Here is a 22,544-nt window from a genome sequence, read left to right as displayed (position 1 = left end):
AAAACCCTGAAAACTTTATAACAAGCAGAAATTCAATCTCCTGAGGTCCACATCTCCAGTCAGTGTAGGAGCTGGCACAGGATATGCACACACACACACAAATATTGAATGAATCAAGGAGGGGCATGTCCAGGAGCTGTGTGTGAAATCGAGTGACCTCATTTCAGTTTTCCTGTGTGAGAAAGGAGTGATAAACAGGACTTTCTCTCAGAAAGAGCCTTTGGTGTCAAGGAAAATCTCTTCTTAGTCTCTTAGTTTCAAATGTTCCCTTGGAAAAGTAGCCAGCAACCTGAAGCATCTGGAGAGCCCTGAATTTTCAGAAGGACCCACAGCTTTTTCCAGTTGGATAGAGATCTTTGAGAGCCCAAGAAGCCAGGCAGCTTAAGCTTGAGGTAAGTTCAATTTGTCATTTTTTTGAGTCACAGTTAGTCTATATATGTTCTCATCCCTCAAATCGTTTCTATGCTTATTTCTTGATCTCTGAAGTGTTTAACTAAAAACTCTTTAAGGTAAGGACTCAATCATCTAATTCTTTCCGTTCCACTTTCTTATTTTGTCAGTTCAGTTCGTAGCAGAAGGTTCCAGGGCTCTGTACACAGGAAGTACTAAAGATGTTTTGAATTTACTCAAGAGGCCAGCTCACCTCCATAGTGAAGCCCCTCATCTATCTCTGAGGAGACATGGAAACAGACTCCTCTTCTTCCAAACTTGGGGTCCCTCAGAGCTGCCAGCTTAGACTTTGTGTCCCTGTTTTGAGGGCCCTTAGGGCTGCAGGCCAACACCTTCTTGTGAAGTGAATTCCAGAACTGGAAAACCTCCGCCTGACCTCTGTGGAGGTACACCATGTCTCCTCAGCACAATTCTCTTGCAAATATGGATAGAGGAAGGGTAATGTGCTGGTAGGAATTTGAGGCAAAGCAGTCTGTGGCCCAACTGGTGGCTCTGAGAATGACAACTCAGCTTCCCTGGACTTAGTTTGTGGCTTGGACCCCATGTGGGGCCCTGTGAGAAAGCCATCTCTGGCCTGAGGGGAGGAGAGGGAAATAGCTTGTGGATGTACTGCTCAGGCGCATCCAGGGTTCAGACTTAGGGTGAGAGTGGAAGAGGGAGTTTTGCACATGACACTGAGAGAAGCATCGCTCCAACTTGTCAGTTCCAAGGGGCATGTAATCCTGTGACACAACCAATAGCTTTATACCTTGGGGCTGAGGGTCAGATGATGACCAGTGTGTATAGTGACTTGAAGGATAGCTTCAAACCTGAGTCACATAACATATGAGTGATATTTCTTATTGGTGCAGGGCTGCCTTTGCCGCACCCCTCCTGCCTCACATCACTCACATACCAAGCAGTGTAACCATCAGAAGTCCAGGCCACACTGCAGTGTTCCTTAGGGAGCACCATGACTTAGGATTCAGAACTGTGTTTCATGTAGGCTTCAATGCTGCTAATGAGACTCCAACAAGCTGCCCTAATGCAGGGAGTGTTATCTTTGGTCTCGGCCTCTAAATGAGAGGCTCTACCAGATACCAAGAGTTCTTGCTGATAGAATTTTTGGCATAGCTAGAAAGATAGAAATATGAAATAAAAGTGGCCTTTATTCTAAGAATGCAGAGAGAGAACCCCACGACTACTGATGTCTGGCTTTTCTCTCTGCCAGACAGGTGGTGTTGGGGGGCATACATATAGCTTTGGTCTGGCGTGGTGCCTAAGGGGCATTAGTGATGCACAAGTAGCCCATTGGAATTCATTTCGTGCCACAGGTAAATTGCCTATGGGAGGGGAAGATGACCTCAAGATAGAGCCCCTTGGTTCTGCCTCCCAGCCTCCCACTGCTGCAGCATCCAGGGCAAAATCCTTTCACTTGCAAAGGAAGAGCCTCATACTGCCTTCTGAAGCCTGCTGGATGGTACCAGCCTGCACTAAGTAGAAACATCAGAGTGGGCTGACTCCAACTACAAAGCTGGTATATTTTCTTGCCAGACTGAATTGTATAAAGTTGTGTATAATCCTTTTCTCTCTGTGATGATCATGTTGGGTGTGTATCAGATGATGGGGTTTCTGAGAAACAAGAGTCTTAGTGCTAAAACCAGGACACTCCTGGGCAAACCAGCAAGACTGATCTCTTTATTAGGAGATTAACCAGGAGAAATAAAGAAATAAATCATAGAGAAGAATGCTCTTGCTTCTACTACTAAAACTCAACTCATTTGACAGACTGTGTTTTGAGAAATAAACAGAGGGAGTTTTAAGCTAAACACACACACACACACACACACACACACACACACACGCACGCACACACACAATACTAGCAATGGAACTCAGGGCCTCTCATTTGCTAGGCAGGTTCTGTGCTGCTGAGTTACACCCCTAGTTTAAACTTGTATTTTGATTTTCCATTTCCCAAATTCTAATTTGGATACGAAATCTCAATGATCATGGTCATTTTACTTTCTGGTATGTTAGTGGCTTCATGTGTATATAGTTAGTTTCCTCTTCCTTCTCTTCCTCTTCCCCCTCCTCCTCCTCCTCCTCTTCTTCTTCTTCTTCGTCTGTCTTCATCTTCATCTTTGTCTTCGTCTTTGTCTTCGTCTTCATCTTTGTCTTCTATGGTACTCAGGGATTGAACCCAGAGATTGCTGAACTATATCTTAAGTCCAATTTTTAAAATTCTAATACATGATCTCATTACCTTGACCAGGCTGTTCTTGAACTTGATATCCTCCTATCTCTGCCTCTTGAGCTGAGATTACAGATGTGCACCACTACATATGTGTGATTAGGGATCTTCAGGAGACAGATCCTCACTGGGTACTTAGGGACCTTGAATACAATTAAAAGCCCTCTATTTCTATTCCTTCCATACTAATGATTCACTTTCCCTTCCAGCATCTGTCCCTCCCACTACACTTAACTTTCAGTGTCATCTTAAAGGTCTGAGACGTCAGCACATACTTCATTCCATTCACTGTTCTTTGTTCCCTTGGGCTCTAAACACAAAGAAGAAAAAGAAGCAAGACTGATGGAGGCCCTAATGGTGCAAACAAAATTGGTGAACGCTACAGTTTTCACTTGTTGTTGACCAGGCATGCATAGATACTTAAAGGACACTTAAGAGGCTTAGACTTGGTAAACACAGATTTTCTGCAGCCCCTAATAATTGACAACTTTAAAAAACTTTAAAAAACATTGAATGCTTCCAGAGAGAAGCAGCAGTGAAGGCATGGATTTGGAAGAGCTTGCATTTCCTTAGTGGTAAATATTAAACAATCTACTCCTTTATCAAATCCAACACACCCCAATTTTTGCTTGTCTCCTCTTTGAGAAGATGGGTGACATACTAGGAAAAGATAGTGATCACCATTTTATCCCTACTGTAATTGCGTTGATGCTTAGCAACTCCAAATTGATAATCTGTATCTTTGAACTCATAAATCTATTTAAGTAAAATACATTAAAATTTTTAATCCTAAGAAGAAAACCTCCCTAACTAAAGTCTTACCATAGACAGTGAGACTCCGTAGACAGTAATCGAAAAGTGATATTTATGTGCTTCTAAATATGACAGTTGTCAGGCTCACACTGATCAGTGACAACAAAAAAATACACTGGGCCTCTGGTGACTGATACCATGTTGGTCTCATTAGTTCTTCTATGGTTGTTTTTGTAGAGGACAAACATCTCCCTCTTTCATATCTCACAAGTAGGCACCAAATTCATCTCCCCCCTAGATCAGGAAAATGAGCAACAGCTTGACAAAAAGTGAGCTCCCTGAACAGAGGAATATGAGCCACGGAGAGGATAACTTGGGGAAGTATTTCCTGAAATAAAAGGACAAAACCACAGAGCACCAAAACCCACAGTCACCAAAACCAACAGACTCAACACGATTCACATAAGAACTTAATTAGGAGACATGCTTGTGTATTTATAGAAACAGAAAATGTTGGTCCAAGCAGTTAGACATTATTTCATAAGGAAACCAGAAAGGCATGCTGAGATTTGAATACTGGAAGAGTTCTTGGTGTCTATGCCATTGAAGATAGCAGTAACAACAACAACTTGACAAGCCTGCTTATCTTCAGTTTTGGCATTGATAATGACTGATGGATTAAGCAGATCCAAGCAGGGCTGGGCAGGTGGTGTGGCCACGTTAGGGAAATGAGTGACAAATTTTATACACTTAATAGAAAATGATATCACAGAGTTTTATTGGATCATTGAACAGAACTGTTTGCAGTATCATTGTTGGAATGTCCACTCTACAAGCTTTAATCTTGTGACTTGAACAATTACTTTTAAGATGGCAATATGTAATCCATTAACTAGTGATTTCCTACTGTTCATTTTTTCTTCTGTAAATCTGTATAACTTGTACCCTTTCACTTTTTTTTCTTTTCTCCTTAAATAAAAAAAAATGAGTGACAAATTATGTCAGTGTCACCAGGCACATCAGAATGGGTTCGTGGTTGGTGCTGAGACTGAGATTTTAGTTTTTAGTCAAGCCACGTGATCCACCATTTTTTCAGTGGCCACTCCCTGCCTTCATTTTTCACAGTGCTAGAATAATTAATGGGAAGAATTTCTGTGGGGAATCCAGGAGCCAGGGAGAGATGGCCAGTGGCTAGAATGTGGTTCAATTAGAGCGCTGGAGTGCTGCAGAAGGTAAGGACTGGAATTTGGTTTTATAAGAAGTTTGCCTAATCTACTTCTTGTAATGCACACTGTTCTTGTGTACCTCTGTCTTGAATATTAGAGGTGCTGCAGGAATATATCTGAAGTAGTCAGTCATCAGAAAACGTTTTGGGGTGACCTGTACTCAGTGAAGCAGCTCCCCTGGTAATTAGTGCAAGACCTCAGGGGAACCCATCTGTTCTTAGAGTAAGTCTTATTCTCCTCTAGAAGACAGAACTTTATATTTCAATTGAATAGACATAATACGCTTGGTGCAAAGTTTTTTTTTTATTCCACCATGAACACATTATCTTCCAATAAATAGAATAGCTGCTTCAAAAATGGTTGAGAAACTTTCCACTTGGATAAAGTGACCTTTTCACAAAGCCATACAAAGTACCAAGTGCTGGCAAACTTAGTCTTTGACTTAATTCTGGAGGAATGAGGCTGAGGAATGAAGGTTACAATAATTTATTACTGTTATTGGTGACAATAATAACACCAGTAATACTTTATGTTGCTGAATTGTGCTGAGAAATAGGCAAAGCCCTTTGCATGTATTGACTCATTTAATTCTCACCAAATCCATATGAGGTTGATCCAGTTATTTTCCTTTGATAGCTAGGAAATTGAAGATTATGGAAGAGATAAACTTGCCTGAGTTGATTTCCCTGTTCCCCTACTGACTCTGTAGCCTTAGGTAAGTTACTTAAACTCTGTAAGTTGAAGATAAAACTTTCCTGTCCTATGGTTCATAATAAAGACAATGATTTAAAACCCTCTTCTTTCTGTAGCTCCTTAGAAAGCATTTTTGTGCAGCTTGTAATCCATCTCTAGGGTTCTGGCGATCAGATTGGATGAGGAAAAGCACCTCTTTCTGGATGCCTGACACTGTGCAGTGGGTTTCTACTGCCTGGTTCACGCTGCAGTTGCTTATGCAAATATCAGCTTTATTTCTTGCCCTTTGTACTCTGGAGTATCTTATTTACTGTGTAAATAATAACATCTTTTTAATTCCACATCCTTCCATGATATCTAGTATTATCTTCTACATATGATGTATTTAAAATTTTTTAATTAGTTAGTGTTTGCAATATGTAATACTTATATCTTTTGTGTGGAGTTGGTATATGTATTGAATGCACCTTAATTTCAAAGGGAATGTAAAAAGACGAAAATGATATTTCAACACAGTGAATTTGATTACTCTTTTGTAGCTATCAACTGAATAACTGAATACTAGATGGGAGTCAACAAAATTTATTTTCTATGCAAACTGTGAAAAATAAATGCACTTATATAGGAATTTACCTTATTGACTATCTATGTAATTACAGAAAACCTCTCCCTTGTTTGAAATGCAAGATGCAAGAGCAGGAATTAATACAATTCAGGTAACTTCACAACTGATTGTTTTCAAGAGATACAAATTTCTACCTGGTGATAGTGGTGGTATCATCTTTACTTTTATTCTCTATTTGCCAAGCAGACAGAATTATAGAAGTATACCTTCTCAATGCTTTTCCTTGATCTTAATTTATATTTTGAAGAAATGCTTCCATAAGTAAGGGAATTGGTTAGATGCAAAAAGAGAAATAAGGTACAAAACTAATTAGCTAATGGAAAGACAGGCGTCTTTGCACCTGTTTTCCTTCTTCACCTGTGACAGTGAGCCTTCTTCACCAGTGGAGAGGCACCCCTGGGATTCTGGATGGCAGTTCCCTAAGCCACCAGCTCTTTAAGAGACTGGCCCTCTTCCTGAAAAGCAAGTTGTGAATTCCTGTGATGTTAGCAATGGCAGCCACCATGGCCCAAAGGAGAGGCTTAGTGGACAGAGCATGAGTAGAACTTGCTTGGTGGAGAGATATTGTACCGATAGTGTGATTTATTGTGTGAACTGAGACATGTTATGCTTCTTCTCCAACCTCAATGTCTTCATGTTTAAGATACCCTTAATAAGAAATGTGATTCAGAACCTTTGTGAGAATTAGAAATTATATATGCAGGGTCCAATGGATAACAACAGGTCATAGTAAATGTATCTACCTACTACTAATTTGTATGTTTTCCAATTAAGGACCAATCTCAACTGCTGCCTCATATTCTAGCCACTGAGTCTACACTCATTTTTTATTTAGTAATCCCATCAGGAAAGTGAAGGTAATTAGAAAAAAATCTGAAACTCAAGGCAACCAGTTTCTGGGCTTAGTTCAGTTTCAACAGCACCTCTGTTTTAGCCACGGCCTCTTGGGGTGTGACTCCCCTTCTACTCTAAGCATCTGCAAGGCAGGGCACCCCAGGGTAAATTCAGGAGCTTGGCATCTGGCAGTGTCTCTGTTCCTTCATCTCAAATTATGACTCCTGGTCCACTCTACCCTGTGAGTTGGTCTGACCTCTGTTTTTCACTACACCCCATATTTGGTATTTTTATCACCAGATCTTGGGCAATTGGGAAAAACCTTTTGGCCAGACCCAGGTATTATTTCCGAGGAATTATCCTTACTGCATCGCCTGAGTACAAGTGGGTGGTTTTCACAGCTGCAGGGAGAGGTGCCGTGTCCTAGGGAGGGATGGGTGATGAATACATCATAAAACCCCAGTCTGCCTGAGGGCTGCACAAGTTCCAGGGAAGGAAATTGGAAAGAAGGCACCAGGTAAACAGACTTAAGTCAACAGTTGCAAAGAAACACATCTTGTGGTCCCGCTGTCCAAGCCTCGAGCTGGGTTTTCAGAGTTGGATGGCTGCTTCTCAGGTGTCATCTTTGGTTTTTATGGTTTTGTGAAGTTTGAGAAAGAAAATAAATGCAGGGAAGGGTGGAACTCCTTGGGGCAGTGGCCCAGCAAATACTCCTAGCGCTGTGACACCCAGAAGTTTCCAGACAGCTCAATACTGTTGGCTCATTCTGTCTCCAGGAGGGCGAAAAAAAGTTTGCTGTGCTGCCCCACGGGTCACTGAAGGGCAAAACAAGCTCCTGGTCACGGAGTCCCCTTTTGCCACTAATCAGTTACATGTTTAATCTTCTGACTTCTAAATTTAGCTTTTTCTTCTGCAAAATATACATAATATTCACATCTTATCTATCTTGGAAGTTCAAATGAAATAATTTTGGAACCCCTTTGTCTTATGAAAGTGTCAGACTTCATGTGAGCAGTTTGGAATGCTGATAATAAAAACCTATATATAACTCCATACTTCTTAGATATCTGGCACAGTATTAGGTGACTAATATGACTGACTACATTGTTTGCAGGGCTCAGTGCAAAATAAAAATGGGAGGCCTCATTTAAAAAAGGAAAAACAAGAGAAGCAAAAAGCATTATATTGGTGCTAAAATAGAAAACCATTTCCTTTCTTCCTCATCTCTCATTCTCTGTTGTTTTTATTTGCTATTTACTGTTGCACTCCCTGGAGTGTGGGGATGCTGGTGGGGTAACTGTAGATTCCATAGGATCCTGGGGCCTCGGTGTGCCCAACACTGGGTGTGCAAATGTGTGTGGATGGATGTTGCGGGGGTCAGGTTCTGCCAGCTGCTAGACTGACATGCGACATCACTGCCGGAGGTGGGTGTCAGTTGAACCTGGCATCTCCCCTTTTCTTAATGTAAGGTCAATAATAGCAGAACAGTAGCTCCTGTGTGGTGTGAGGGACTCAAAGAAGGCCTGCAGAGGTGAGGGAGTAAGCTTCTGGGATGGGTGCTGTGAAGCTGGTTTAGGGTGTAGGTTATTAGGAGAGATTCTGAAGGAGGTGCAAGGAGAATAAAAAGCAAGGGCAGATCTGGGGTGGTGCAAAAAGCCTGCACCCTGTTCTGGGAACTGGCCCTGCTCCACTCCAAAAGCGTCCCTACGGCCTTACTCGATTGCTCCTCGACCACGTTCAAACGGTCTAGAGGTTTGCTTAGTGGGGATTCTCCCTCACCTCCTTTTTTCCAAACAGATTCTGAGAAGGAGAGTAACTCAGCCGCAGAGGCTGCGGGCTGCCCCTTTGGAGGACAAGTGCTATTTCCGGTCATGCTGGGGATGCACAGAGAGGATGAAGGCGAGAGAAGCAGGATTAGCAGGTGGGACCACTGGGAGGTGAGCATTCATTTTCTTATTCCCAGTCCTGCTTGAGGTCCAAGGCTCGCACCAGTCTTTACCCTGCACCCTTCCTTTCAGTCAAATTCTGTTTTACCTGGGCTGCTTGGAGGTGAGTTTGTGTCCCTTGAAATTCAGAGACTTTTGTTTCAATTCTTGGCTATTGCAGTGATCTAGAAGTGGATTCAGGAAGGTCTGCTACAGAGCAGGAGGAGGTGAAGGGAGAAGACTGGGCGGAAGAATCTCCACCGAGAAGCGCATGATGGGACCGAGCAGTTGGGAACGTGGCACTTGTGGATGCACAGAAAGAGGCGGAGACGCTGGACTACAACACGTTTCGAGGCATCACTCGTGGAAAGGGGGATTACAAAACCCTTGTGCCATATTCAGGGGCTTTAGGGAAGAGGATTAAGTTAGTTTTACGCTCTAAGGATTTATACATTCACAGTCACATCCTAACGCTTCCAGAAATCTTCAACTTGTGCTGCAGGTGCCGGTGTGTCTGAGCGGGTAACAGGCTGAGGCTGTGGAGTAAATCTGGCTCCTCCCCAGGTGTCTGCAAGCTGTGTAATCCTTGGTAAGTTTCTCTCTCCCGAAGCCTGATCTTACTGCATGTAAAATGAGATCATATCTAACTCGCATTATTACAGGGATCGAGCAAGAGTAGGCACTAACCCAGGCTATAGTAAATTCTACTAATTTTAGCAGAAACCAAAACAAAAACTGGGCTAAAAATTTCTCTTCTGAAGGACACTATTCTTTTTTTTTTTGTACTGGAAATTGAACTCAAGACCTTATGGATCCTACTCTCCATTTCATGTTATCATGAGGAATTGAGGAAAGAAATCCAAATATGCATGTGGCTTTTCAAAAATTGTGTTAGTTTATTTGAAGGATCAGTACACAGGTATTATGAATCATTTGGTCATTATTATGTCCCAAGAATTTGTAATGCAAAATGCATTTACTCTACCTATTCAAAATTTTAATTTTCACGGAATATTAATAAAGATACCAGGAAAAATGGATGATCATGACCAAAGATGTCATGGAGAGTATATGGGAGCCAAGATCAGGGAGCAGTTTTCTTTGTAAAACACTTCTACTCAAAACTAAATGAGAATAGAAGGTAATCTAAGCTGTTTACAACATGAAAGCCATGATTCTGACCCTAAGCTGCCATTTAGCATACTTTGTATCATGGGATCTAAAAACTATTCTCTCCTCAACCTATAGAAAGTTGACATCTAAGACAGTCAAAGCTTCCTGAGATTCAGCCCACTATTTTCTGATTATATAAAAGACGAATAGCCAACACAGGTTTCCACATTTTTAAGAAGACTTTACACTTATCTAAACATGTGTAGAAGATGAGACGATGTGGGATTGTCTCCTTACAGAAAATGTGTGTCCAGAGCTGGCGTTTGCAAAATACTTGGTAAAACAATCCTCTAGATTGCACTGCAGGGGGACAGGGCCGCCGGGACATGGCTTATGACATTATTCGTACACGGGTTCTCTGTCTTCTGCTTTATCAGAGGATGGAACTGTTTTTGTCTCCCCATGTTCTGCAGGTAAATAGTTTTTATTTTTTGATTAGTCACCTGATCCTCTTTTGTCTTCCCTTTAGTCTGTACTTACTTTGTCTAATGACTTCTTGCTTTTCTGATGCCATTTTCTGGCTTAGTTTCCACTCATTTAGGAGGACATTTAGCTAACCAGCTTGCTGTTCTTTTTGCTTCTTCCTGTCCCTTCTGCTAAATTCACCATCTGTCCCATTGCCCTCCCTTGTCAGATCTAAGTTTCCAGGAAGCCAATACTATAGAAATTCACACTTAGGGAAGCAGAAGAAAAACAGAGAGGGGAAATGATGACTTAAAAATATTTTTATAATCCTGTATATTTGTTTGCATAGTTGACTGTGAATTTCCAAGAATGTGGAGCAGGAGGAAAGGGAGGCAAAATTTAATGGAGCAATTGTAGGACATAGACTTGCAAAGTGAAGAAATATGATCTAGAGGCTTTAACAAAACACACACAGGCTGCTGCTATTAATAGCTGTGGCTGCATGTGGAGCCCATTATGTGAGCAGAGTGTTAGGCCTCTTGGAAGTTTGCTACACCAGCAGGCCCGCTCCGAGACATGCCCTTTATGCAAAGACTCCGAGCTGTCAGGTTTCTACAGGTTGGCTAGAAATGTCTGTCCCAAGGGAAGAGGGACCACACCTTGCCCTTTTTCAGGCTTGGCTTAGGCTGACCAGAACTTGGACAACGAATCATCGATGTCTTAATAGATCTAGCAGAGGGATTTAGACTTGGGACTTGTGAATTTGGCATCCTAATTTTTGCTCTTGGCTCTTTCTCATAGCTGCTTAATGTCATTCTAAAGTTTAGACCTGTACATCAAAGAGCAATTACAGACAGTGAATATAATGTCTGATACTGGGTGCCAAAACACAATGGCTCTGGTCTTAGCCCAATCCCAAAGGGAAGAATATAACAGTCTTCTTAATTATCTAAACTCCTTTCTTGATACCAAGTTGACTTGTTTCTTCTTCCCTATTTGGGAAATCTGTCTCCATCCACCTCATCATTCTTTGCCTTGAACTCTTTCTATCTCCATCTCTAATGTTGTAGAAAGGGAGTGAGGGTTCACAGTATGGAGTTCATTTCTCAACTGTGACTCTTGTAAGAAAGTTCTGGATACTGTGACCATTTAGACAGGAATTAATACATGATTGCTGGTTATTCTATTACACTTATTTTACTCAATTCTCACCACAGCTGTGCAGGAGCTCTTGTTACTTTTCATTCTATAGAGAGGGAAACAGAGGTTCAGGGGTAAGAAGTTGTCCAAGATCGCAAAACTTGTGAGTGGTAGTGTTGTCAAGATTCGAATGTGACTTTTTTTATCCATTGTACTGTAACCCGTAAATCTAGCATAGATTTTCTGAGTGATGGTTCATTTATCATTGATGTAGAGATAGTTGTGCAATTGCAATGAGTACAAGAGTTTGAAGGGTGAGGATGGAAACATCACTGTAGGCAGTCCTTCCCTTCCCCATTTATTAGGGTTACCACAAACTATCATAGATTTCCTAATGTATGCAAGTTGAATTTCTACTTAGATGCTGAATTTTCTGTGTGTGACGATTCTATCTCATGGAGCCTCCACAGATAATGTCATGTGGCCATGCAGCACCTAAAAATGATGCAGATGACTTTATTTTGATAATCAAGCTGCTCACCTTTTGCTTTTCATCATGCTTGTCTTTAGATTAGCTGTGTGGCCTTGTTCCTCCCTACGCAGCCATGTTCCTTCTGAAAGAAAGTTCCTAACTATAGTATTGTCACTCAGGAAACAATTCCATGCATTTCTGAAATATTTAAGTATGTTCTTCAAAGATCCTTGGGAGATTCATCTTCCTGTTATCTATCAAAATATTATAAATGTAGGTAGGAGTGGTAACATGTACAGGTCAAATAAGCAAAGTGTTTCTTCTTTTAGTTTCTTAGAATAAGAATTTTTTTTACTGTAGTACTTAAATTTAATGTTTTAGTTGAAGGGAGATATCGAAGAAGAGGGGTAATTGACCCCTCATTAATTTCTAGCATTTTCCATCACTTTGGGATATTAGATGGTGACAATCTGGTGTGAGCCAGATGATTCTCAATCTGATAAAAGACTGCAGATAATCTTAAAATATATGAAGGTGGACAATTTGCATGACATATTTTGGTGGAGGTGATCACCACCAATTAGGTATGTTAGCAATAAAATAATTTCTGTTAGAACTATAGGTGAAAGGTATGGGGCAAACACCTCTATGTTTGTGGGTGTGTAAATTGGCTTCACAGCACTAAAACAAATACCTGAGTTAACCAACTATAGAAAGTAAACATTTATTTTGGCTCACATTTTAAAGGTTATAGTCCGTGGTAGGTGATATTATTTTTTGGGGCAAGGCAGCACATCATGGTCCAAGTAGATAGTGAAATCAAACTACTTCCTTCATGGTTCAGAAGTGAAAGAAAGAGGAAAGGAGCAGGGTTCCATGGTCCCTCAAGGCCTGGCCCCATGACCCACAGGTCACTCACCATGCTCCATCTCTTAAAGTTCCCCTAGCTCCCTATAGGGACAAAGTCTTTTATGTGTGGGTCTTTGGGAGACATTTAAGATCCAAACTACAGCAGAGTATTTAGACATGTAGCAGAATTAAATAAGCAATATTGGAATTAAATCTTCTTTCTTTATTACAAATACCTATCTCTAGGATAGATCTCATCTTTAGTCTTTTCCCTTTTTCTTGAAATTAAAGATATTCATCTCCGTTTTCTATACCCTGGGACTAACTATCTTTGATTCTCCTGTTTTGTTGAAGAAGAGTTTAAATTTTCAGCTTTTCCTTGGACACTGATTTTTTCTATTGTAGCTACCATGATATGATTGTTATTTTTTCTGGAAATAAGTTAATAAGCTATGTGATATAGAGGAAAGACTATGAATAAAACTCAAATGGAACCATTAGAATCTCTTACTCAGTTGTCAGTGATATGGAGCTTGAGAGTGCACAACTAATCCCATCATTCAGCAGGCTGAGGCAGAATGAATCAAGTTCATGCATAGTGAGTTTAAGGCCAATCTGAACCACAGAGAGCCCCTGTATCAAAACAAAAACAAAAATACCCCAAACTAAAACAAGCAATCAATTGTTAATGAAATTTGACTTTTGGTTACTTTCTTTGTCTATAAAAGGATACAATACCACTTACTTTAAAAGGTTGTCAGGGGGTCATGTGAGTTAGTGAATATTAAACTTTAGGTCATTGTCAGGACTGTAATAATTATCTAGTGGTGTTTGTATTGAATTTTTTCTTTTCTTCATTACAATTGATCGCTTAATTCAGATAAGTATAACTGATTGTTATAGAAAGAACTTACACTAAAATTACCACACTTGAGGAAATTTTATTCCTATTTGAACATGAAACACAACTGTACAAATTTCATTTAAACTAAAGAAATACTAATGGGAAAAGGAAAAGATGCTCAAATGTATGAGGCATACAGACCTCCAGCCACCTACAATCAAAACAGAACTACACCCAGGCATATAATAATCAAGATTCCAGAAATCCAATATAAGAACAGAATATTAAAAGCTGTTAGAGACAAGAAACAGATCACTTACAAGGGAACACCCACCAGAATTACAGCAGACTTCTCGGCACAAACCATCAAATCTTGAAGAGCATGGGGCGAAATAATCCAAGCCTTGAAAGACAATAACCTCCAGCCAAGACTGATAAATTCTGCACAATTGTCCCTAGAAATTAATGGAAAAACAAGGTGTTTCCAAGATAAAGAGGAATTGGGGGAATTTTCAACCACCAATCCAACTCTACAGAGAATACTGTAGGACATTCTAAAGAGAGAGAAAAGTGCCAGGATTCCATGTGGCAGAGAGGCCTCAATGAATGGAGCAGAAAGCAAAATGAAGAAGAGAAACAGACAACTAATGTCAGAAAAAGAGCACAACAAAAATGAGGCAAAGAAGATTGGATATAATTTCTAATATAGATGGCCTATACTCTGGTTTCTCTTCAGATTGTATAAATCTTTTGCCTTTTACTAATATAGATGGCCTAGATACACTAACTTAAGGGAAAAAAAGAAAGAATCTCAGGCAGAGTGGATCAAGAGGCAGGGTCCACCGAGAGGCTCTTTATAGGAAATATAATTAGCCTGAAGAAGGTTATATGGACCAAAATCAAATATGAGAAAACGGAACTCAATGTGATAGGGAACCAGAGAGTAGTAGGGGTAACTGGGCCAGTATTTATGGATAGGTTGAACAGACAGGCTTTAATAAATGAAGAACTATAACTAGAAATCCAGTCCAGGAGTGAGAAAGTTTGGAAACACTTAGGTAAATAGCAGGTTGCCCCTCAATATAAAACCGTGAGTGTTGGGGAGACCCAAAAATACACAGTTCATTCTGGGGGAGTAAAGGGGAGGAATAGTCTTCAAAAAATAGCAGAAGGTATAGCTAATATTGTATCAGGAATTAAAACCCTTATTAATCACACCACTCTGCTTGGTTGGAACTTGCTCCGTCCTAGTTTGTCTACAAGCACTGGATCTGAGGGGAAAGACAGCTGTCCTGAAGATATCAGGACATAGCACAGTGGTCATCTTTAATTTCCTATTAACTCAATCCGGATCCTGTATGACTTATACTGTTGTATCATGACTGATCTTAGTTAAATCTGACTTGTTTTATTGCTGCTTATTATTGACAGATTTTATTCAAACTGTTGGGTTGCTGGTATCAAGTTGAGGAGTATAGACAACTATACTGAAAATGACAGTGATTCACCACGATATCCATTCTGATTACTACCTGTTTTTGTAGCTCTACACTATCTACAAAGTTGTATTTCTGTTAATTCTGTTATGTACTGATATGGTCAATTATACTTTATCTAATGATATAGCCAGTTCTGTTGATGATAACAAGAAACAGCACAGTGACCATGGTAGAACTCCTAATACAGCCGTTTTATATATCTTTTTAGTTTTATGTGTCTATAGGAATATGTTTAGTTCTGTCCTGCTTTGTTCTGTTTCTCCCTGTAATATAGAAAGGATAGTAATACATGTTAAGACTCATGCTTGTGTAAAACCTATAAACAGTTTATGAGAACTGATCTTATGACACATGATGAAATGAACAAATACCTCGAAGGAAAGAAAGGGGCACTGCAGTACCCAGTGCTGATTTTCCGGAGTGTCATGATGTGAAATCCAGCAATATTATTAATCTTTGTTCAGAAAGATTTTAATCTAATAAGTTTTGTTAGGTCTCAACATAAATGAAGATATAGATAAATGCATACATGTCTAAGTGTATAGGATTGATAGCCACATTACTTAGGTTTTGTTGGATAGTTGAACAGAACTGTTTGCAGTCTCCCTGGTTGAATTTCCATTTATGTGTTCCACTTTTGTATATTGAACAACTATTTGTGGGGGGACAATATGTATACATCAATTAGTGATTTGCTACTGTTTTTTTTCTTTGAAAGTATGTATTATTTCTGCCAATTTTTTATTTTGTTTTGTCTTTCTTTAAATAAAAAAAGGATCCTATCAGGGAAAGGATAATGAATGACTGGGTACACTGAGAACAATTTAAGATTAGAAATCAGAATTAATTTAAAAATGTAGGAGGGCATTATGTGAAGGCATTCAGGATGTGGCTCAAGGTTTGGTGATGATGATGTGTCTCTGGGTCAAGGTTTTCTAGTTTTCTCATAAACCTTAGTCACTTTCAACAAAAGCTACCTCTGGCCCTGCAAGTGGGCACCATGCATAGGCTGCTAGGGGAAGAAAAGATGCCAGACTTTTTCCATGAGTCAATGCCATTTGCAGACTGTGGGGAAAGAGAAAAAGAAGTCAACAAGAAGTGAGTTCTTTCTGTGAGCCAGTGCCATGCATGGACCCCTAGGGGGACAGCTAGATGCCAGCCTTTCCCCCTGAATCACCATTTGTGGACCACAGGGGAACAAGAAGTCAACAAGAAGCAAGCTCTCCCTATAAGTTGGTGCCTTGCACAGGCCCCTCTGGGGAGGACCAGCTGCCAGCCTTTTCCCATGAGTTGGCACCATTCACAGACTGCAGGGGCAGAAGACAAGAAGTAAACGAGGAGTTGGTGCCATGCACAGGACACTGTGGGGAGAACCAGATGCCAACCCCTTCTAGTGCATGGACCGGAAAGCAAAAAGAGCCAATCCCCCCTACCCCTACCAAGAGTGACCATATGATCCAGAGATACACAGGCTATTGAGGTAAAATATAGCTTAATGCTTGTAGTGTTGTATTTCACTGACTTTGCAGGCCTAAAACCGGTAATCTGATCATATTTTTAGAAGACAACAATACAAAATGTGGCATCTCTGAGGGATCTCCTTCTGAAGGTGGTGACCATTATTAGTTCTCTACTACCTTGTTTTGAAGTCATGTATCATTTTCATTGTTTTGTTGGTTTGGGTTTTCTGTCTTGTCTTGTTTGTTTTTATTATATCTGATGGCATGAGAAGCTATTTCAAAAATAACAGGATATATTATGGTGGCCATTTTGGATTTACTATTATCTTGTTCTGAAGTCCTTTATTACATTCATTGTTTTGCTTTTATTTGTTCTATTCTGTTCTGTTTTGTTTGATTTTTACTATGTCTGAAGATATGGACAGTTATGTTGAAGACAAGAGGCATTATGGTAACCATTATTGATTTCCTATTATCTTGTTTTGAAGTCCTGAGTCACTTACACTGTTTTGTTTTATTGACTTTATTCTGTTTTATTTTGCTTTGCATTATTCACTTTAAAATAAAAATTGAAAAAAATTGTGCCTCTGTGTTCAGCAGGAGTGGTGGGTGTAGGTCAGGGTCACTGAATAACACATTCCACTGCACTGAAAATACCTGTGGACTTTGAAGATAATAGGTCACACTTGTTACTTACTGGGCAAAAGTTTTCCATGCATCTGTTGGGTTCAATGTTTCAGTTGGGATTCTGGTTGCAGACTTTTTCTATTCTGTACAATTTACTGGATAATTACTATAGAAAGTAAGTATACCCTGAGCTGAGGTAAGACTGCAACTAGCTTATTTTACTGGCAAATGTTTACTTTTTTTGTGGCAAATCTGGTATCATTCTTAAATTTTAGAAAGGAGAAATTCTTGGATTTAATTTTGTATTTTGTTTCTGCACTAACTGCAAGAAGAAAAGGCTGGCAGCTTGATTAAACCCTTTGTTTAGCTTGTAGAAGCCTTTTAAAGTGCCCAGAAGCTGACAGAATAAATCTCTTAGAGAAAAGAAAACACTGCATTAGTCAGTTTTAAAGTTTTAGATTTGGCATTAAATAAAGCTGTCTACATGATTATTTTTATTTAACAATAATTATAAAGTTTTAAAGTAGTTTTAAATGATAGGATAGAAAGGATTTTATTTTAATATAGAGTATTCAATGTTTCCCATGATGTGTACATGCGTGAGAAGATATATGTGTACGTGTGTGTGTATGTGTATGTGTGTGTGTGTGTGTGTGTGTGTGTGTGTATGGGAATGGATGCTATTTAGATCAGTTTCTGCCCAATATGACAACATTTCTGGCTGTGTCCCTGGGAAGAAGATTTGGTGGCAACTGGCCTTTAAGTTGAAAAAAACTTAGTTGTGTTCTATTCCTAGTTGACTTGGCCTAATGAACTATCAGTAGCTTTCCCTTAAAAGCAGTAGGAATTGGATCCTTTTTGGCATATTGAAAAGGCTGGTTTGTATATTCCTATTCATTGATCAGAGACACCACAGAGTGGCAAAGATAGCATCTCTACTCTGATCCTGCAGCTGGTGTAGAGCCCACTTCTGTGAGGCTATAGTTTGCAGACACTAATTATCTATATTATCAGTTTCCCTCTGAGTCAGCGCAGAGGCTATAACTGTGATGGGTCATGTTTTTTGACAATATTTTCTTTGCATCATTGTTTAGACAGATGCCAGGCATACTTCCACTTTGGCTCTTATTCTGAAAATCTGAGATGGGTGTGAGGGTAAAGGGTCGTGAGTCTGTGGTTTACTCTATTTGTCAGTGAATATTTTCAATAGCTGGCTCAGGGTAAAAAAAAAAAAGAGAGAGAGAGAGAGAAGCCACATGTGAAATGGCATACTCTGCTGTCCTGTTCCATGTCTTCTCCAAATCCAAAATAGTAGCAATTGGCAGACATTCCCATGTCTCTGAAAACAGGTGGTGCAGATGACTGACAGGAAGCTGAACTCTTCTACCAGTTTCCAGAGCCAGCATACACAGCAGCTCCACCTATTTACCCAGGCTCTCCTCAGAGCTGGATCCATGCATGGGGAACATAAAATCCCAGAATCTGAGCTCTATTCCATGCTAATTGTGGGATCCCTGGCACACACAGAAGCCTCTATTAATCAGCTTTTTATACTGTGACAAAATACCCGAGAACATCAATTTAAAGAAAGAAAGGTTTATTGTGGCTTACAGTTTCAGAAATTTCAGTCTAAGTTTACTTGGTTCCATTGTTTCTGAGTTTGCAGGGAACAGAGCATCATAGTGGGGAGGGTGTGTGACAACAAAGTTTCTCAGCTCATGGTGAAGAGAAGCAGATGGAGAAAAAGAGAAAAATATATCATTCAAGGTAATTTCTCCAATGGTCTACTTCCTCCAAGTAGGTTTGAAGTTTCCATGCCTCCACTAGCCCATTAAATTATAACCCTTAAACACATTAAAGCATTACTGAGCTCAGAACCCTCATGATACAATCACTTCTCAAAGTCCCAACTCTAAATACTGTTGCTCTGGAGACCAATGTAGAAGGTCCTGGGAGACATTCCAGATCCCCCAATAATACTTTATATCTTTCCAATCTAAGGACTCCTTAGAGAATGTGAGTAAAATTTGGGATCAAGAAAGAAGGACACCCACAGAGCAAAGCTAGAGGGTGGCAGGGTGACTTGACTCTCTCAAGAATGCCTGAGTCCGACGTCATTTTGTCTTTGATTTCACTCATCACCTCCGTGGCTTCCTAGAATTTCTACTAATTTGCTTTGCTCTGTGAGCTTAGAACAGTTTTTAAACTTCTTTGGTTCTCTATTTCCTGTTCTTACACTGGAAGCGATAATGATATTCATATAGAGTTGCTGATTTGGTATTTTCATTTTCAAAGGTTAAATGGTTACATGTTAGAAATGCTGCATGTGAGAGGAGGCTTACAAATTTTTTTCCATTTTTTCTCCATCCCTCAGGTTTTGAAACCCCATGAAAAACTGTCTTTCTCTGAAGATCTTGCTCTAGACTGAATTTCTTAGGTAGGCGCTATCCAGATAAGGGCAGAGTTGATGCTCTTTGGAGGAGGGAAATCCTAGAACAAAGGCTTTTCAATGTATTCTTCATGTTCCCTAAACCGGGATGTGCCTCAGTGCTCTCCTGCCTCCTGCATCTTATCCCTTCTCAGAGATGGGGCTCCCTGTCTCACATCCCTGAGAACCCATCCCTGGTTGGCCAGAAGAACCCTGTCCCAGAGCTCAATCACATTTACTCTCTGTCTTCATGAAATGCCTACCGAATTTCAGCTTGGTGCTGGGATTTCTGTATCCTTTGGCTATTTAACGTTGCATTTTTCTCTTCGTCTAGGTGGCAGATTTCATGACGACAGGGAGCTTGTGTTTTCTACTGTTCCCTGAACATAGCCAACATTCCATTTGTGGGCAGAACCCACAGTAAAAAAGTAGTTTTATACTTCTCATTTGTTCCCATGGTAGCCAGATTTACCACCTTTCATTAATATCTGTTTCTTTTCATCATTGAACTTGTGCTATTTTTAGGCAGACTTTTATTTTTCTCTTCTTTTACACATAAAAAGGAACTCTGCTTTCCTTTTCACTGCTTTCTTGTTCCTTTCTAAGGTTTCAAGGATCTGGCCTTTATCTGTATTCCAGGGTTTTCAAAGGTAGATTAGTCTCCCAATAATTAGACCTTTTGTTTAAAAACAAATGTCATAAGCCCTTGATCCTTTTCCATAATTCTAGGTCTCATTGTTGTATGTAAGTCAAAATTTCTCCCAAATTGAAAATATCTGTCACACAAATCAATCTCCATTTGACCTATTCTCTATAGTTAAGTCCAAGTCCCTGCATTCCTTTGAACTAAATAATAGAAAAAAAAATTGAAAACAGCCTCAGATTTAAATTACCCCATCTCTCTCTTCTGGTATAGGCTTGTCGAGCAGCTTGGCTCCTGGTGGAGGGCACTATTCCTGGGCTAGTTTGTGGCCTATTTAAAATGGACGCAGGCATCAAGAGGCAGCCCTGTCAGAGGCCAAGGACATTCTTTTGGCGGAGACTTTGAGATTATTGCCACACAAACAAATAGAAAAAGTTCACTTCAGCTTCTGCAGTGTTTCTGGACTGACGGCAGTGCTAAGAGGAGGTGGAAGCCAACAGGGCACCCCGGAGCAGCTGCCCAGAACAAAGCTGAAAATCACTGGCTCTACCCTGAGGGTGAGGCTGTGAGCAGGTGTCAGCCATAAACGAGTGTCTGAAGACCTCTCTGCTGAACATTCTGCCCTTGGATGCAGAGGCTGGATGATGTAGGAAAGAAGAGAATCTACCTTGAATTCTCTTGGTTTAGTGAAGAATTCTTATCCCTGGTTGCACATTGAAAAATTGTGTAATCTTGTTAAAAACTTGTCTGTCTGTGAGTCTCATCCAGGCCTTTTGAAGGGGAATCTCCTGGGGAGTAGACAAAGTTTCACCTTGGTCCTTTTTGTAATGGTCTCAGAGGTGTTATAGGTTGGACCTGCAATTTCCCCATAAAACTCTCAAATCGGAGGCTTGGCTCCCATGGGATGATACTATTGGGATGTCTCTTTTTTCTCCCTGCTTCCTGATTACCATAATGAGAACACCTTTCCTCCGCCATGCTGTCCCATCATGTTGTTTTTGCCTTGTCACAGCTTAAAAACCATACAGCCAGCCAACCATAGATTAAAACTTCTGAATTCATGAGCCAAAATAAACCCTTTCTTTCTTAACTTGTTTATCTCAGGCATTTTGCTGCAGCAACAGAAGGCTAACACAAAGTGATTTTTATGTACAGTTACTATGGAGGATCACTGATTCTTTATAGAGTTTCTTTTTTATAGTGTCATTAAGTTTTTTGTTTCACTGCTGTCGAAGGCTTTTTTTTTTTTTTTGCAAGTTGTTCCTGTGTATAAATTATACTCTGTTATTTCCCTGACTTGTATTCCACTTAGCCCCTTCAGAATAGAGATGTGAAACTTACTCTATATCCTTTTAAAAATACCTAAGCGGGGACCATTGATCAAGATATGCCCGTTTGAATAGAATAAAATTTCTAAAAGATTAGTAAAGCACAGAGCTGGGTGTGTCTGTGAATGAGTGACTTGTGGGTCAGCCAATTGAGAGGGAAAGACTCACTGCAGCTGTGAGTAGCACAAACCAATAGGCTTGTAGCCTGGACAGATTAAAAAGGGGAAGGAAAAGGAAGTGTTTCTGGTCTAGAAGGACTCCAGTCTTCCCAAGCAGCTCTTCTCTTTGCTGCCATCGCCCTTGGACACTGGTCTTCAGGACTACTGTTTCTTCATCCTTCCAACACAGACTCACACAGGCCACCCTCCAGGGAGTTCCCAGGCCTACCATCTTGGACTGTTGCTGCATCTTGGATTTTCCACCTGTCTTCCTGCAGGCAGTCAACGCTGATGGATTCTCTTGCACCTGATTCTGTAAACATACCTAATTTTATGTTTTCTATTGACTCTGTTTCTCTAGAGAACCCTAATAAGGAAATATTTAAATGCATAGGTAAATGAGAGTATGCTTTTTCTGCTCATAGCCCTTCAATCCTACTGTTCTTCAGAATTAACTACAGTTAATAGTTTGGTATGTATTATTCTAGGATATTTTCCTTGCACTGAATGCGTAGACTTGGAGCTACTTCTTTTTTGTTACGTAGTTTCTCTTACTTCATCCTCATTACAACTGTTGAAAATATGACTATAAACCAGCCTTTAGGAGTTGGCTTTCATGGATTCACCTAAATATGGGTTGTTTTAAAAAGACTTTTATTTCATAAGCTGCAATTTGGAATGCATTTTCTCATAAAACGAGTTACAGACATACTTTAAGTGATAGGTACAGCATCACAAGGAAAAGTTCAATAATGGAAAAGGAACATTAAAGAGTACAT

The 22,544-nt window shown here is 40.1% G+C and overlaps 1 long non-coding RNA gene across 1 annotated transcript; it reads left to right on the top strand.

The window, feature by feature from the left end:
• Positions 1-5,907: 5,907 nt before the first annotated feature.
• LOC134476410 (uncharacterized) lies at positions 5,908-17,129 on the top strand. The gene is made up of 3 exons (XR_010048021.1): positions 5,908-6,071; positions 8,612-8,751; positions 8,921-17,129. It is a non-coding gene; the product is annotated as an uncharacterized LOC134476410 (long non-coding RNA).
• The last annotated feature ends 5,415 nt before the right edge of the window (positions 17,130-22,544 follow it).

Source organism: Cavia porcellus, unplaced genomic scaffold, assembly GCF_034190915.1.
Source record: "Cavia porcellus strain 051 isolate PalLab524CR breed Dunkin Hartley unplaced genomic scaffold, mCavPor4.1 scaffold_6, whole genome shotgun sequence".
Lineage (NCBI taxonomy): Eukaryota > Metazoa > Chordata > Mammalia > Rodentia > Caviidae > Cavia > Cavia porcellus.
This window is presented reverse-complemented; position numbering and strand designations above follow the sequence as displayed.